Raw genomic sequence first — 16,857 nt, forward strand, 5'->3', positions numbered from 1 at the left:
TCTTTTTGTTTATTTATGGTCCGCCTTTCCCCACTAGAATATTAATTACATGAGAACTAGAGACCTTACCTTTCTTATTTGCTACTGTAGCCCTAGCATCTAACATAGTAAGTGCTCAATAGTTATTACCCAAGGACCAACTTACAATGAGGGTTTGTACAGTGTTAGGGCTGATGGCAGGAAAGAGCAACTAACTCATTCCAAAAGATGCTGGCTTGGCCAGGTTTTAACGTTTAATTTTAAATCAAACTTAAAAGTTGAGGTAGAAAGGAAGTTTAGGACTATAGAGAGGGAGGTCTAAAGGATACTCTAGAAGAGGGAGTATACAAAGATCTATGAGTGAAGGGGAACTTGGCTAGTTTGAGAAGTAAATGAAATCACCCAGTGTGGGCAGGGATGAACAGTTAGAATGTGGAGAAATGTGAGACATCCCTCTAAAGCATTGAAAGGTCTTATGTGATGGAATAATATATACAACTTTTATTTTCAAAAGATACCTCTGGAAATGTTATGGAAATATTTTAGGGGATGGGGCCAGGGAAGTGAGACCAGGCACAGGGAGTTTTGTTGTTGTTGTTATATTCCTAAATGTTTTAAGGTGGTTTAGCATTCCATTAGAAGACATTTGCAGTTCTCCAGGACAGTAGCGATCCAGACCTGAAGTAAGCTAGTGGCACTGGCCTAAAGAGTGATGTGATGGACTCCAGAAAAAATCAGAAAGTAGAACTGGCTGGATGGGGAAGTGAATTGGGGGATGAAAGAGAAAGAGAGAGAGAGTGACAGTAAGCAGATGATCATGATATGGAAGCTTCTAATTTGATTGGAGGATGATGTTGTTAATTGGCATCAAGAATTTGGAAGTGTGAAGAATTTAGAGAGGAAATTAGTTCATCTTGAGGCATGGTGAATTTGAAACACTTAGAAGATATTCAGATGAAGAAAGAGGAGACACAGAAAAACAATGGTTATCTTACACTGTGTTTTCACTTACTATCTTTATGAGGATATTCTTTATTGCAGTTGACTAACAAATAATGTGTATAGTAACATTGGTATTATCTCAGCAGACTTCCCTATGTTTGGTTACTTTCCCTGGTACTAAACATCATATTGTCACTGCACTATTTTAACCAGATTTTTCTGGTTGTCCCTTAGATTAAAAAATGAATAAAATTAAATTAACTTATAATGGTAAATAGTGAAGAATCGTTTGTCATAACTCATCATCCTGCTTGAATTTTCAAACATTTGTTACTTGAGGACCTCAACAAGATCAATGAATGACAATTACCCAGGAGGAAGAACAGGGATAACAAGATTGCAGGTACATAGCAGACCATTGGTTACACTAGATGGGATCTTCTTCACCTTCACAACTAAATATGGTTGCTCAGCTTATGGGGTGGTTCTAACCTCATTATAAAGAAAACACACCTTGGAGATGGCAATCATCAATAATTCCATCCTGGTTGTCTTTACGGGCTTTTTCAATAGAAACTATAAGCATACATGGTTGTATTCTGTTATTATCCCTGTCTGAGTAAGCAATATAAGGAAACCATAATCTCATCAAAATAACCCAATGTACCCTGTAATTTATAAAGCTGTCTCAGGGTGATGCCACAGTTAAAGATAACATCCATTCTGCACTGCAACAATTTGAGTTGTTTTTCTAAGTTCTTAATATGATGCTCTTAGCTGCAATCAAACCTAATTTATTCCAAATTTTGCTTGCAAAGGAAACACTGAGTCCTGCATAGTAGTTAGGAACAAAAAAATAAGTGAACGCCTCTTCCCCCCCCTCCAAAAGTCTTTCATATCTCTGTCTCTCAGTTTTTCTGTCTCTCTCTTTCCCTCATTAATAACCTCTCTTTCAAATTCCTGATGTATTTTTGAAATACCAATCAGTAGGCCCAATTTACCCAGGATCTCTGTTAATGAGATCTATCAGAATGTTTTAAACATTCTTCAGGAAACTCCCCTGGACTTGAGAACCACCACTATGTAGGAGCAGGTTCATGTGGATGATTCCACAGACTTGTGGTGTGACAATTAATCTTCTGTCTCTATGATTTTAATCTGAATGCACAGCTGCTTCAGTCTAAATATATTGCTGGAAATATTTTTTTTTCTCAAATGAGTGTTCTCTTGTTTATGTTCTTCAGAAATTACATTTTAGCATGTCGATGAATTTTTTTCTCTTTGCAAGTAAAGAAGGACTCTAGCACTAATAGCTGATTAACTCCTGGTGACTGAGTGAAGGCCAGGAAAGGAGATAACACACAGGGTACTGAAGGGCAGCACCTGCCCCTGTGTGTGTCTTACAGGACAGTCTCCTCTTTTGGCTGGAGAAGAGGGGGATCTGAGGCAATGGTGGGAGAGAGTGGCTAGTTAGCTGAGAGTGGGAAGGGAGAGGGTTAGCTTAGCTGACACACAGATCCTAAAGGAGGAGTGAAGGACATGGAACCTGGAATTCAGAAGAGTTCATTGGGCTCTAGAAAATGGGAAAAATGTTCAGAATAAGGAAGGTGTTTCATGTTGGGACTGGAATAAAGAACAGATGTTCTTGTTCAAAGAGTATTTTGTGGGAATAGATCATGGGTGGCTCCAACTTCTGCATATAACTGATAACTAAAAAGGGCCAGTTATAATAACAAAAAAAACCAATCCAATTAAAAAGTGGGCAGAACAGAATAGACATTTTTCCAAAGAAGACATACAGATGGCCAATAAATAAATGAAAAAAATGCTCAACATCACTAATAGTCAGGGAAATGCAAATGAAAACCACAATGAGATATCACCTCACACCTGTTAGAATGGCTATTATTAAAAAGAGACAAGATATAACAAGTGTTGCTGAGTGTGCAGAGAGAAGGAAATCTTGAGCACTATTGGTGAAAATGTAAATTGGTGCAGTTACTACGGAAAACAGTATGGATGTTCCTCAAAAAATTAAAAATAGAACTCCATTATGATCCAGCAAATCTACTTCTGGGTATTTATAGGGAAAAAGTAAAAAACATTAATTCAAAGAGATATCTGGACCCCCATGTTCATTGCAGCATTATTTATAAAAGCCAAAATATGAAAACAATCTAAATGTGGAAGGATGAATAGATAAGAAGATTACACACACACACACACACACACACACACACACACACACCCTGTAATGCTATTCAGCCACAAGAAAAATGAAATCTTGCCATTTGTGACAACATGGATGGACCTTGAGGGCATTATGCTAAGTGAAATAAGTCAGACAGAGAAAGACAAATACCATATGATTTCACTTATTTTTAGAATCTAAAAAACTCCCAAACACACAAAAACCCCGAAACCAAACTCATAGATACAGAGAAGAGATGGTGGTTGCCAGAGGTGGGGATTGGGGAGGTGGATGAAATGAGTGAGGGTAGTCAAAAAGCATAAACTTCCAGCTATAAAATAAATAAGTCCTGGGGATATAATATACAGTAGCTGACTATAGTTAATAATACTGTATTGCATATTTGAAAATTGCTAACAAAGTAGATCTTAAAATGTCTCAACACAGATGAGCCCTGGGTATTATATATATGTGGTGAATCATTGACTTCTACTTCAGAAACCAATATTACACTAACTGTTAACCAACTAAAATTTTAAAAAAGGATGGACTGTAACAAGTTTGATGGGGATGTGGATAAATTGGAACCCTCATACACTACTGGTAGAGATGTCACATGATTTCAAAAACAGCCCGGAAGCCCAGAAAACAGCCTCAAAACTTTAAACATAGTTGCCTTATGACTTAACAACTCTATTCCTAAATCTATACCTAAGAGAAATGAAAAGGTATATTCACAAAAAAAAAAAAAAACAAAACCCAAAAACAATCATGTAACTTGTAGCAGCACTGTTCCCAACAGTAAAACAAATAAACAAAAACAATGCAAATGTCCATCGACTCATGGATAATAAAAATGTAATTGATCTACACTAGGAAATATTCAGCTATGAAAAAGGAATGAAGTACTGTTATATGCTACAACATGGGTAAAAAAACAAGTTCTCATCACAGAAACACAATATTTTTGTAGCTGTGTGGTGATAGATGATAACTAGACTTATTGTGGTAATCATTTCACTGTATTTACTCAAATACGTATGTACATACACACACAAATATACAATCATTACGTTGTACACCTGAAATGATATAATGTTATGTCAATTAAGCCTAAAAAAATATAAATACTGTCCTTGGTACCATTGCTGCCACACATGATTATGAACTTTTGTGTACCTCTTTTGTTTATGATGTAGAGTTTTAGCCACTGAAACCTTGGATTAGTTTGTTAGGACTGCCCTAACAAATACTGGATGGCTTAACCAACAGAAATTTACTTTCTCAAAGTTCTGAAGGCTGAAAGCCCAAAACTGACATATAAACAGGGCTGGTTCCTTCTAAGGTCTCCATCCTTGACTTGTAAATGGAAGTCTTCTCCTTGTGTCTTCACACAGTCCTCCTTCTGTGTCTGTCTTTCCTCATCTCTTCTTATAATAACACCAGTCATATTGGATTAAGGCCTACCCTAATAACCTCGTTTTAACTTCATTTCCCTTTTGAAGACCCTACCTTTAAATAGTCACATTCTGTGCTATTGGGGGTTAGGACTTCAACAAATGAATTTTGGAGAAGGCATAATTCAACCCATAACAAAGCTAGACAGAAAACAATTCTTAATAAATCTGAAAATATAATTGATAAAGACCTTAGTGATCATTTTTTTAATTATTATTATCTTGGGACCCACATTTTAACACTGATATGAGGTTATCAAAAGCCTTGAAGAATAAGTGAATATCCTTGACATGGGTCGGGGCAGAAGGACTCCTGCCAAGATGGAACTCTCCTTTTGACTTTCAGAGCCAAGATCAGCATTGTCGTGGAACTTTGATTGTGGATGAGCCTCTGACTACATGCTTGCCTGCCTGCAGCCTGTGCCAAAAGCAATTCAGAAAAAAAGGCTCACACGCTGAACGTCCCTGGTTCTGAGGCAGGAAGAGTGCAGGAGAGTAGGGAGCAGTTAAAAAGGCAACTGGAGTCTCCTAATGGCTTTTGGTAATCGGCCCAGCTGTACTAATTTGATTTTTTGAACTGAAAACCCCAGGATACTGCCCTGAACAACTGAGCTCATGCTGGAAATAGCATCCTTTAAAGTGTGGCTCCAGGGACAGCCTGCATAGTAAAAATAGCTTTAGGAATTAATTTCAAGATATGGGCCAGGTTAGTAAGTAACTGACTCCTTGGTAACATTAAAACATTTTCAAAAATGCAGTGACTATTTTCACTTCTTGATAGATTTTTTAAATTGAAATAATGACCCAGTGATATGAGAATTAATGCCTCCTGATAATGCCCAATTTAGAAATGATGGTTCAACATTACTTATTTGAAACTCAAATAAGCTACCCGGTAACCTCACCCATCTGAGCATAGCCAAGAACAAAGAACTAATCGCAAATGGTTCCTGAGCAGCAAACCCTGATGTCACATGCAGTGAAGATAATGTGCTTTGTTTCTTGGAGAGCTGCTCAGAACCATTCTTGAGACTAATTCACTGTGGATTTTCATGCAGTTCAAATGAATGTGGTTATCTAGTTTTCAAACCCAAAGGCCAGGAGCATCAATTATAAGAACTTTTAAGAGACTGTATGCAGCAGGGAGAAGGGCCATTTGAGTGATCATAAGGAAAATTTCAGAAGAGTCTTTAACAAACAAATAATTTAAAAAGCAGCGAATTTGGGGATTGTTCAGCATATGGGGTAGAGAGCCACATCATTGGCTTTTGAGTGTGTTACTGTATTATATCCTAGAACACCAACTGGGATTTGTAAAGATGACCTTGAATAGTTAAGAAGAGTGTGATCAGTGTACTGTGTTTAGGAACATAAAGAAGTATGAATGCTTTGGACAGATATAGTCAAAGTAAAAGAAAAAATCAGAGGTACCTGGCTGGTTCAGTCAGTAGAACATGTGACTCTTGGTCTTGAAGTCATGAGTTTGAGTCCAAGTTGGGGGTAGAATTTACTTAAAAAAAATTTTTTTTTAAACCAAATGAGCTTCAGTACTGAAAAAAGTAGTACTTAAGCAAGGAGCACTGGGTGTGGTGCATAAACAATGAATCTTAGAACACTGAAAAAATAAAATTAAATTTAAAAAAAGTAGTATTTGAGAAAAATCACCAATTTCCCAATAATGTCCCAAGTGAAATATTCCTGTAATTGTTTGTTTCTAACTAAAGGGCATTTTCTGCTCTCTTCTTCAAATCTCCTTAGTCGCCAAAATCAATTTGGGTATAAATCTCTTGTGGTCAGGTCAAGGGAAGGCCCTAACCTTTCTCTAAGGCCATACATGCCTCTACTTGATTTCCCATGCAACACTGACTTTCTAATCAGCAGGGTAGGGCAAATCCAGCAATGAATGCCACCAGAGACACTCTGGCAACCTAAAGGTCTGTCTAAATTTTTTATCTTTGCTCAGAGTTAATAATAATACTGCTTACCCTCACAGGCAATAAAGATAGAACTAACCCACCTCTTTTATAGCATTTTGAAAATCTGTTTCTTCTTACATAGATAATATATACTGATTCCTTTATACTCTTTAATCCACATTTCTGGGAGAAATACACATGCACATGTATAGTGTAAGAAACTGGTCCAAAGATAAATACCATATAATTTCACTCATATGTGGAATTTAAGAATCAAAAGAGATGAGCACAAAGGAAAGAAGAGAGAGAGAAAGGCTAACCAAGAAGTAGACTCTCGGCTCTAGAGAACTGATGGTGACCAGAGGGAAGGAGGGTGGGGGGTTGGGTAAATAGGCAATGGGGATTAAGGAGGGCACTTGTGATAAGCTATGGTGATGCATGTAAGTGTTGAATCACTAAACTGTATCCCTGAAACTAATATTACACTGTATGTTACCTAACTGGAATTTAAATAAAACGTAAACAGAGAAGAAATATACATGCACATGTAATATCAAATGGGAATTTTCACATTGTCCTGATTTATAGTTGAGTCCTAAAGCTCACACTGGAATTTGTTCAGTATCCCATGAGCCACCCACCACCGGGGCTGGACATTTCCTTCTCCTCTAACCCTCTCCCTTATGGCTAACTAAGGAGCTACAGAATCTGCCCACAAACCCTCTAAACCTGAAGAGCCCCCCATGAGAGAGGACAGAGCAAATGTTTTCTTTTCCATGTGGTTTTATACTCAACCCACAGACCCATCTTAGTGTCTCCACAGGAGAGAGGCTGGGAAGAGTTGTCCAGGTGCCGCTGGAGGACCAGGAGGGCTGGGGGTGTGAGCATGAGCCTGGGGGCCCACGGCTGCTCTAGAGATGCATGCAGAACAGGTCACACAGTGGTGCAGGGTGTAGTAAGAAAACAGGGCCAAACACCCTCCATCCCTGCAGCTCTCCAAGGCTCTGGAAGCTGTGGAAGAGAGATGCTGTGATTCCTATGGCTCCCGCAGGAGTACCAGAAATAGTGGAGAGAAGGAGCTATAGGGAGACATGGGTGCCTCTCGAATGGAATGGCCTAGAGGGAAAATGAAAATACCCTCTCCCTGAGGAAATCACCCACATCCAAACCCAGCTCCAGCTGGGGTTGGGATAGGAGGTGAACAGACCAGGTAAAAATCTCACAGAGAGGGGGTGCCTGGGTGGCTCAGTCAGTTGAACAGCCAACTCTTGATGTTCTTCACGTTTGGCTCAAGACATGATCTCAGGTCTGTGAGATCAAGCCCCACCTCTCTAAAACAAAACAAAACAAAACGAAAACTTCACAGAGAGGTGACTGGTTGATGGTGGGAATTGGCTCTGGTCTCTGTTCTTGTTCACTTGGGTACCATCAGTCCTGGTAGGTGGGAGAGGAGGACACTCCGAGGCAGGTATGCTCCCCTAGCCTCTACCTGAAGGCCTGTGTAGTCCAATATCTGATGGGAGAGGGGCTGAAGGTATTAGGATGACATTTTTAAACTGGAGTGGACTAGTTTTAAAAATCAAGTGACAGAAAATTAGGTCACTAAGGTATAGAAAAAAGGGAAAGTGTAGCTCAATGCAGCCCAGACATTTTGTCGGGGAAGAGAGATGTCTATGCTTCTAACTGGGAGCTACTGCTTGGGTTCCCCAGGCAGGTTTGTATCCAGCCCTGAGACAGGTAGGCAGAAGTGGTCTCCCAGACCTGGGCACTGATAATGCCCAGAGTCTCTGTGGTGACAGGAGAGGAGGTGATTCTGGGAATGGTCCCACAGTTGCTCCAGGTCTGAGATGTTGTTAACATTTAAAAAACCAAAACTTTAAAAGTGTCTTTTCCCTCTCTTTATTGTATTGTTTTTTTTTAACTTGCCACAATGATGGCAAAGTCCTCTGCAGAAATAATTTTGACGATTTTTGTTCTGTAAATTCTTGTTTGTAAAAGGAAAAAATTCAAATGTGACTTTGTGAAGGTTTCTTAGAAATATACATGACCTTCTACTATCTTAAGTATATATTTTACCTCTGGGAAAAACATTAATGCAATAATTTTACATTTAAATTCCTCAAAAATGAGGTAACCATATATTTATTTGAAACGTAGTTGAGGTGTGTTTTTTCATCATAGAACAATGTGCCTCTCTCAATGATTGAGTTAATGACTTGGATCCTGTGGATTCCATGCTCTGACCATCCCAAAAATCTACATACTGAGTTTTGTTTTGTTTTGGGTTGGTTTTTCATTTGGACTATTGTCATATTCTTGTGTCCAGATACACTGTTGAAATGTAGTATTCTAACTTAATAGATAATATTATTTTTCCCATATTATAGATGAGGACATGGAGACATAGAAAGTTTAGGTACCCGGCCCAGGGACATTCAGCTTGTTAAGTGAAGGAATTGAGAGTCAAGCTGGCCACTTAAGCAGCCTCATATCCACACTAACATAGGGTATGATCATTTAAAAATTCTTTGCCAATCAAATAGACAAAAAATGTTATCTTACTGATGTTTTAGTTTACATCTCTGGTTACTAATAATGTTGCACATTTTGTTTGTTAACTTTGCATTCATTTTTTTCTGAGTTGCCTGTTCATGACCCTTGATTATTTTTCCATTGGTGTTAATCTTTTCTTTTTCCACTTGTGAGAACTCTTTGTTTTCACCACTTGACTATATATGTGTGTAGGTGGTGGAAGGGCATTTAGCTTATGTGTGAATTTAAGAAATAATAGTGTAGTCGCCTCTATCCGTTTTCCTGTTATGGTTTTCCTTTGTTGTTTAATTTAGAAAGGCCATCTCCTCATGTTTATCCATATTTTCTATTTATTCTTTTACTAGACTTCCATTTTTTTCTTCAGCATTTTAATTTCGAATGTTTTCAAACAAACAGTAGAGTTGAAAGCATTTTACAGCAAACATCTGTAAAAGCACCAGCTGAGTTTCACTATTAACATTGTACTGTACTTGCTTTATGCATAGCTTTCCATCTACTCATCTCTTCATCTATCTGTTCATCCAGCTTACTTTCTTTGTCTTACAGAGAAAATTGCAGGTAGTATGTATCCCCTCCAAGCACTTTGGCATGTATATCATGAATTAAAGTTCAGTATTTGCTTGCAGTTCTTTCTTTTAATATAAAATTTACCTCCAGCGAAACAGACAAATCTTAAGAGTGCTTTCACTGAGTTTTGACAAACGTATACACCTACATAACCAAAACCCTGTCAAGATCCAGAGCATAACCACTATCCAGAAAGTTCCCTGTGGGACCCACCCCACCTCCACGCCACCAGAGAAAAACAGTGTTAGGTTTCTGCCATAACTGACTTGTCTCCTGTAGGATTTCATGTAAGTGGAATTATACAGTGTTGGGATACTGCTCTATTCACAGATGACCCACATGTCTGCACACCTTGCTATCAGAAGCATTGATGGCCTTTGTCCTGGACTTTTTCAAGGATATTTGTTTAGTAGGTGGCTTCAGAATGCAAAAATCATGATTTCCTCATGAGCAAAGAGCAGCCATACTCACTGCCCACTATAAAGAATACAGCTTCGCCAAGCTCAGGGTCTCCACTGTGTGTACAACTGTCCCCTGGTTCCTCATGTCATTTTGCGAGAATTGGGTTTGGGAACCTGTGCAGGAAAATGCTGATGCTCTGCCTGTTGCTATAGCTGCGAGTACTATAGTCATTTGTCACTGACCCAGGAGCTCTGTGTCTCCTACCAGCATCCATGAAAAAGTGGCAGGCTAACGGGTTGGCTCCCTAATAGGGTAAAGTCTCCAACCCTTCACAGTTCTTAACATACAGTGTGTGGTCGAGCTTCTTTGTCGTGGCATGTTTTTGAGCTTCACCTACATTGTTGCCTTTATCAATAATTCTTTTGCCTTTTATTGCTCAGTAGTAGTCGTTGTTCCATGGTTTATTTCTCCATTCTCCTGGACTAGGCCCAGGTTTTTCAGCTATAATGAGTAAAAGTGCTATGAAAATTTTTGTAGAAGTCTTTTTAGGAATATATGTTTCCATTTTGGTACATACCATGAAGTAAAATTGCTAGGTCATAAGGCAGGCATCTGTTTCGTTTTATTTTGAAAACTGTCGAAACTTTTCCCAAAAGGATTGTGTCATTTTATATCATCCCAATATGTATGAGGTCCAATGTCTGTATTACTGTCAACATTTGGGGTTGCCAGTCTTTTCGGTTATTCTGGTGGTTGTTGAGTGGTGTATTACTGTGTTTTAATTTGCATTTCTCTGATTACTGGTGATGTTGACTACATGTATGTGGGTTAGTTGGTCATGTATAGATCTTCTTTTATAAGGCATCCAAATTTTTTCTCATTTTGGGGAGTTGTTTACTGAGCCATTCATTGCTTCACTGATATCAGTCATTTGTGGGATATGTTTCTCTCAATCTATGGCTTGCCTACTAATGTTATTAATAGTATCCTTTAATGAGCAGAAGTTCTTACTTTTGATGAAGTCTAATATCTAATTTTTTATTTATGGCTATTGTTTTCTGTGACCTCTCTAAGAAACCTTGACTACTCTAAGCCATGGAGATATTTTCCTATGTTTTCCTCAAAAAGCCTTTCTAATGCTCCCCCAACCATGCCCAGCCTTCATTCTTTACTTTGGGCCCTCCTCATAGTAGGCATTTCTTTGAGAAGTACCCAGCCCTTCAACTATTTTTCTTGAAAATGAGAGTGGAGTAGGGAGAACAGACTTACCAGACCAGTCTGCCTTCCTCAGATGTCTTGGAATCCTGATCAATAAATATTTCTCCATCTTGTTACATACACACATCATCTTTAACCCACACCCTGACCCCATGAAAGGTATTATTAGCCCTATGTTACAGATCCAGAAAATGAGGCTCACTGAGGTGAGGTAACTCACTCAAAGTCACTCAGCTCCATAACTGGAAGTAAAACTTACAACTTCCCAGTTCCATAAATTGTGCTCATCACCACTCCTCACACTGGGAGTACGCTATGCTTTGTTTCATTACGGACACATTGAACTTCACTCCTCTTTTATTTGGCTGTCACTATAATCCTCTGACTCTCCCCAGTTCTCTTGTTCATGTTTCTGAAGTGGTTTGTCTTACTAAACAAAATGAAATATTTAAAGTAGTATATGAGGATGAAACAGTATTCATGCAATAGATTGTTGACTCAAATTTAAAATACTTTGTTGCCTTTCCTTAAAGGATTGTTTTAGGGAAATTTTAATTTCTGTTTTCCTTAAAGACAATTTTAAAATAGTTCTGTGAAATTGTGAAAACTACTTGGTGGGAGGGGAGGTGTGGTTAAAAGTCTCCGTTTCATATGAAGGGATCCAGCCTTTGCTGGTGGCCTACTTTTCTGTCCTAACACAACTATGTTGTTTCAAATTTAAGTGAGAAGAGTAAAACTTACCTTCTAGATATTCCTTACCATGTTGGATAAGGATCCAAGTAAGGACATATGTTATTCATTTATTTTTTTCTCCTTGGTTTCCAACTCTAAAAAACCATATGGCAAAGTTCTCTTAAGTAGATTTTAAGCATAAATGAAAGTGATATATGATACAGGGAAGGGTGTCACTTTTTAGAAGAGTTATCTTACAATTATATATTCACAGTGTTAACATTGTCCTGATTTCACTTGTTTCACAGGGACCAATAGCGTATCTTTGTGTACCTAGTAGGGGAAATTTCCAGAGACCTGAATTTTTCCTCCATAATAAACCATTTGAGAGAGTATGGCTCATAATGTATGTTGTCATGGCACAAGTTTTGGGTTAGAGAGAGCTAAGGTCACTGTTCCTGTTATAGTTTTTTCTTGAGATCACTTAAAATTCTTGATTTTTCGCCTTATTAAATTTTTTTTTCACTTTTAAATGTGGGTGTCAGATTTGACCGCATTGTCCCCTGTCCAGGTCAGGTAGATCATGGTGGTGACACCATGGTGGCTTGGGTGAACTTGGCAGCAGTTGCAAGGTGATGACAAGAAGTGTTGGACCTTAGGAGAGGGCACCAGATAATGGAGCACTTAGGAAGAAGTGCGTGACCTTGGGGGATGGGCATGATGTTGTGATTCACCTCACTTTAGACAATGTTCTAGATATATTCTCTGTGCAATGTAGATCAATGAGCTCCAAAATGCAGCCAAACACCACATGTCTAAAACCATAGGATGTTTCTATTTCTCTTTTCTCTTCATTTGGGTTCTCCTTGAGGCAGGCTGAGCTAAGGATTTGAGTATAAGAGATTTATTAAGGAAATGCTCCCAGGAGGAATATCCCCAGCAAGGGGAGCAGAGTAGGGAATGGAGAAGAAACCAAGAAAGGATGTGGTTTTAAGTGATGTCTGATTCTCTTGGGAGGTCTGGAGTATTAACTATTCTAGGGTTTGTCCTGCTTCATGGAAAAGAAGCGGGCTGTTATACTTGCACACTGGTCCATCATGTCATTGGCTGCTGGCTGGGAGCACTAGGGTAGAAGTGGCTGTAGGCCTCCCAGGCACTCCTAGCTCTCTGCATGGGTGAGGTAGTTCCACTGCTCAAGGGCAAACCTCAGAAGTCACAGGTGCTGCAGGATGGGAACACAGAGCCAATAAGAGAATGAGTGGGTTGCCAACAGTAGCCAATGTCCACTACACCTTCTGTAGCTTTTTGATCTTTCTGGCATTAGAAGATATTAAATATGAATCAACAGAAGTCAAAGAAGGCATCATAGAGTATCCCTACATCTGCTTGTTCTTCTTACCAAGGAAAAGTAGAACTAGGCTTATTTACCTCCCCAGCGTAACAGTAAACTGTTTTGTAAAGTGCTGTCAATCCTCTTCCTGGAAGATCTAAATAAGAAGTTACCCCTACCTGATGCTCTTGCCCAGCCTTCCTCCTGCCTTCTTCCCATAGCTCAGGTTCTAGCCCCAGAGCTCTCCAAGGACCCTGCTCTTCTAGAAAGTTATGTATCAAAATTCCTTGTTTGAAGTCTCTGTCTCCCTGGGGGCGGGGTTGGGGACACCGGTGAATCCTCTAGGAAGCCCCACCTCCACTAAGCTGAATGCCACACACATACTAGATCCCCCTGAATGAGGCACGTAAACACTGCTTTGATAGCTTTCTTGCCTGCTTCTGGTTTCTCCAAGTGATTGCTCTCAGTTGAAAAAAAAATTAGGCATGCATTTTTTTGGGGGGGGCATCATCCCTGTTTCATTGTTTATCAGGTATTTTTATTGCTGTGTAAAAAATTACTACAAATTCCATTGCTACAAATAAGATACATTTACCATTTCACAGTTTGTGTGGGTCAGGAGTGTGGTCGTGGCTTAACTAAGTCCTCTGCTCAGTGCCTGCCAATGCTGCAATCAAGGTGTCAACCAAGTGGCATTCCCAGCTCATTGAGGTTGCTGGCAGAATTCCTTCCCTTGTTGGTTGTGGGACTGAGGCCCCCAGTTCTTTGTTGGCAAGAGTCTGAAGGCTGCCCTCATGCCCTGCAAGCCCAAAGGTCATTGATTTGTAATCTTACCTAAAGTGGTGCTTGCATGATATTGTGCTGAATGAGGAAAACAAAACTGGGCAGAATTTGCTTATTTCCAACCCTGGGAATACTCCAGTGCAAGTTCTGGGTCTCTGTTCACATTTACTCATGTAGAGACCGTGATGTTGAGGAAATTGTTAACCTCTTTGTGCCTTCCTTTTGGTCTGTACATACAATAAAGGACTTTTCCATGACAATATCCGAGGAAACCAGTTTAGTATATTCCCTGTAATATATTTACTCAGATTCTGGGATCAGAGAAATTAATTTTGAATCCTGGCTGTGCCACTTACTATTGGGATGATCTTGAGCATTCCTGAGCTTCAGTTTCCTCAACCTTAAAATTGAGATAGAATGGTGCTTGCCTCACGGGTTTGTCAAGAGAATGAAAAGAAGAGGCCTAACAGACACATGAAAAGATGCTCAACATCACTCATCTTCAGGGAAATACAAATCAAAACTACAATGAGATATCACCTCATACCTGTCAGAATGGCTAAAATTAACAACACAGGAAACAACAGATGTTGGTGAGGATGCAGAGAACTAGAACCTTCTTACATTGTTGGTGGGAATACAAACTGGTACAACCACTCTGGAAAACAGTATGGAGGTTCCTCACAGAGTTAAAAATTGAACTACTGTATGATCCAACCATCACACTACTAGGCATTTACCTAAAGGATTCAAAAACACTGATTCAAAGGGACACATGCACCCCCATGTTTATGGTAGTTTTATCTACAATAGCCAAACTATGGAGAGAGCCCAGATGTCCATTGACTGATGAGTAAAGAAGATGTGATATATATACACAATGGAATATTGCTCAGCTGTCAAAAAGAATGAACTCTTGCCATTTGCATGGACAGGGATGGAGCTACAGAAGTATAGTGCCAAGCAAAATATGTCAGAGAAGGATGAATACCGTATGATTTCACTCATATGTGGAATTTAAGAAACAAAACAGATGAACCTAGGGGAAAAGAGAGAGAGGCATACTAAGAAAGAAACTCTTAACTATAGGGAACAAACTGAGGGTTGCTGCAGGGGAGGTGGGCAGGGGGACGGTTAAAGAGGTGATGGAGATTAAAAAGGGTGCTTGTTGGGATGAGCACTGGGTGTTACATGTAAGTGGTGAATCACCATATTGTACACCTGAAACGAATATTACACTGTATGTTAACTAACTAGTATTTAAATGAAAACTCAAAAGTTTAAAGAAAAAGAAGCAGGGGGAGGAAGAGGAAGAAGATGAGTTCTAAATAAAATGATATACATCTACCTGGCCCATAGTTACATGCTTAGTGCAGTAAATGTTAGCTATTGTTATTACTATTTAAAATTTGAATTGTGGTGCATGTTAGCCAGATTTTGGGAAGAGTCTGGGTGGACTGACTGGAAGACCTGAGTTGAGGAATGGAGTGTTTTCCATTCTGGCAGGTGTCTTTTTCCCTGTAAACCCTTTTGTTCTCCATCTGTAAGGTGGTGTGTGTGTGTGTGTGTGTGTGTTTGTGTGTGTGTCTGTTTGAAAGTGTGAGGATGACAAAGAGGAGAGAAGCAGAAGATGAAAGAAACTCTCTAGAATGGTTTGGCCCCACACTGAAGTGGAAACATGTCATTAAATTAGCCCTTGGCAGAACGGGGGGCCCATGGTCCCTGTCTGCTCACCTTTTTGACAAGCCCAGGGAAGTCAAGCCCAATGTCACTTTTTACTCTCACTACAGGTTAGGCTCTGTTTTCAAACCTGAAGCCTTATCTGTCACTGTGGCCTAGTGTCTTCTAGTCAATGGGACAGGCCTGAAGCTCAAAAAGCCTGGTTTTCATAGAAGAACCTTCCTAGTGGCTATATATTTTTTTGCCACACATGGGGGAAAAGCTTGGTTTTCATTCTGAGTCTAGTATGACCAAACTGTGACAAGAACTGGGCTGGCCCGCTTCCCACCCCCCATGCTACCTGTTAAGTGGATGTCTCCCACCATTCCTGTGACAAAAGAGAAGATAACGCCCTTGGACACAGTCATTCCTTAGCAAGTATGAACTCAGGAGCAATGTGCTTGATGAGGCTTAGGCTGAACTAAATGTGTGTTCTCTGTACATCTCTCTCTAGTAGCTGCCTTGCCATCCACAGATACTTGATTATTAGTGCCTTTCTAGGTGTTAGGCCATATGGAAACTTTCTCATCCTCTTGTTAATTTATAGCCATTAGTATTTCCATCAAGGTTTATCAAGTGTTCTGATGCCATGTATGGCATCAAACTGCTACGAGAACATTTTTTTCACTAACAACTAATTACCCCATTCCCCTCCCAGCTCCTCACCCCCAACCCCCATCCACCATCTTCCCTTCTGTAAGCCTCAGTTTGGTTCCCGGAGTCTGGAGTCTCTCATGATTTGTCTCCCTCTCTGAAAGCCAAATATTTATATGAAATCGTCCAAATATTACCTGGTGGCAAACAGATGAAGAAAATGAAAACACCAGGTACCATGCGTATGGACTGGGCCATGCTGCGAGCTGCCACTCCACCACATCTCACTTGTGGCTTTGTCTCATGGCCCAGGATGGTTTGGGAAGTGATCTGATCTGTCACTCTTAACAAGACCCTGGCAGCCTGATTTCACCAGCTGACCAATTTATGGAGATCATCAAGCTCTGTTTTTAGTTACCTGTGATGTTTTCCATTGCCAAAATCCCCTAGAACTGAACAGTTGATGCTTGTCCCAAATGTGTTACAGACTGAAGAAATGTGAACAGTGGTGTCGTGATGTCAGATGTGCGCAAG

General features: G+C 39.7%; 1 protein-coding gene across 1 annotated transcript in view; it reads left to right on the forward strand.

Moving 5' to 3' along the window:
• SLC35F4 (solute carrier family 35 member F4) overlaps positions 1–16,857 on the forward strand; it is a 235,621-nt gene that overhangs the window by 137,293 nt on the left and 81,471 nt on the right. The gene's annotated exons all lie outside the window — the stretch shown is intronic.

The sequence above is a fragment of the Lontra canadensis genome, unplaced genomic scaffold (genome assembly GCF_010015895.1).
Source record: "Lontra canadensis isolate GAN:19392208 unplaced genomic scaffold, GSC_riverotter_1.0 scaffold55, whole genome shotgun sequence".
NCBI classification, from domain to species: domain Eukaryota; kingdom Metazoa; phylum Chordata; class Mammalia; order Carnivora; family Mustelidae; genus Lontra; species Lontra canadensis.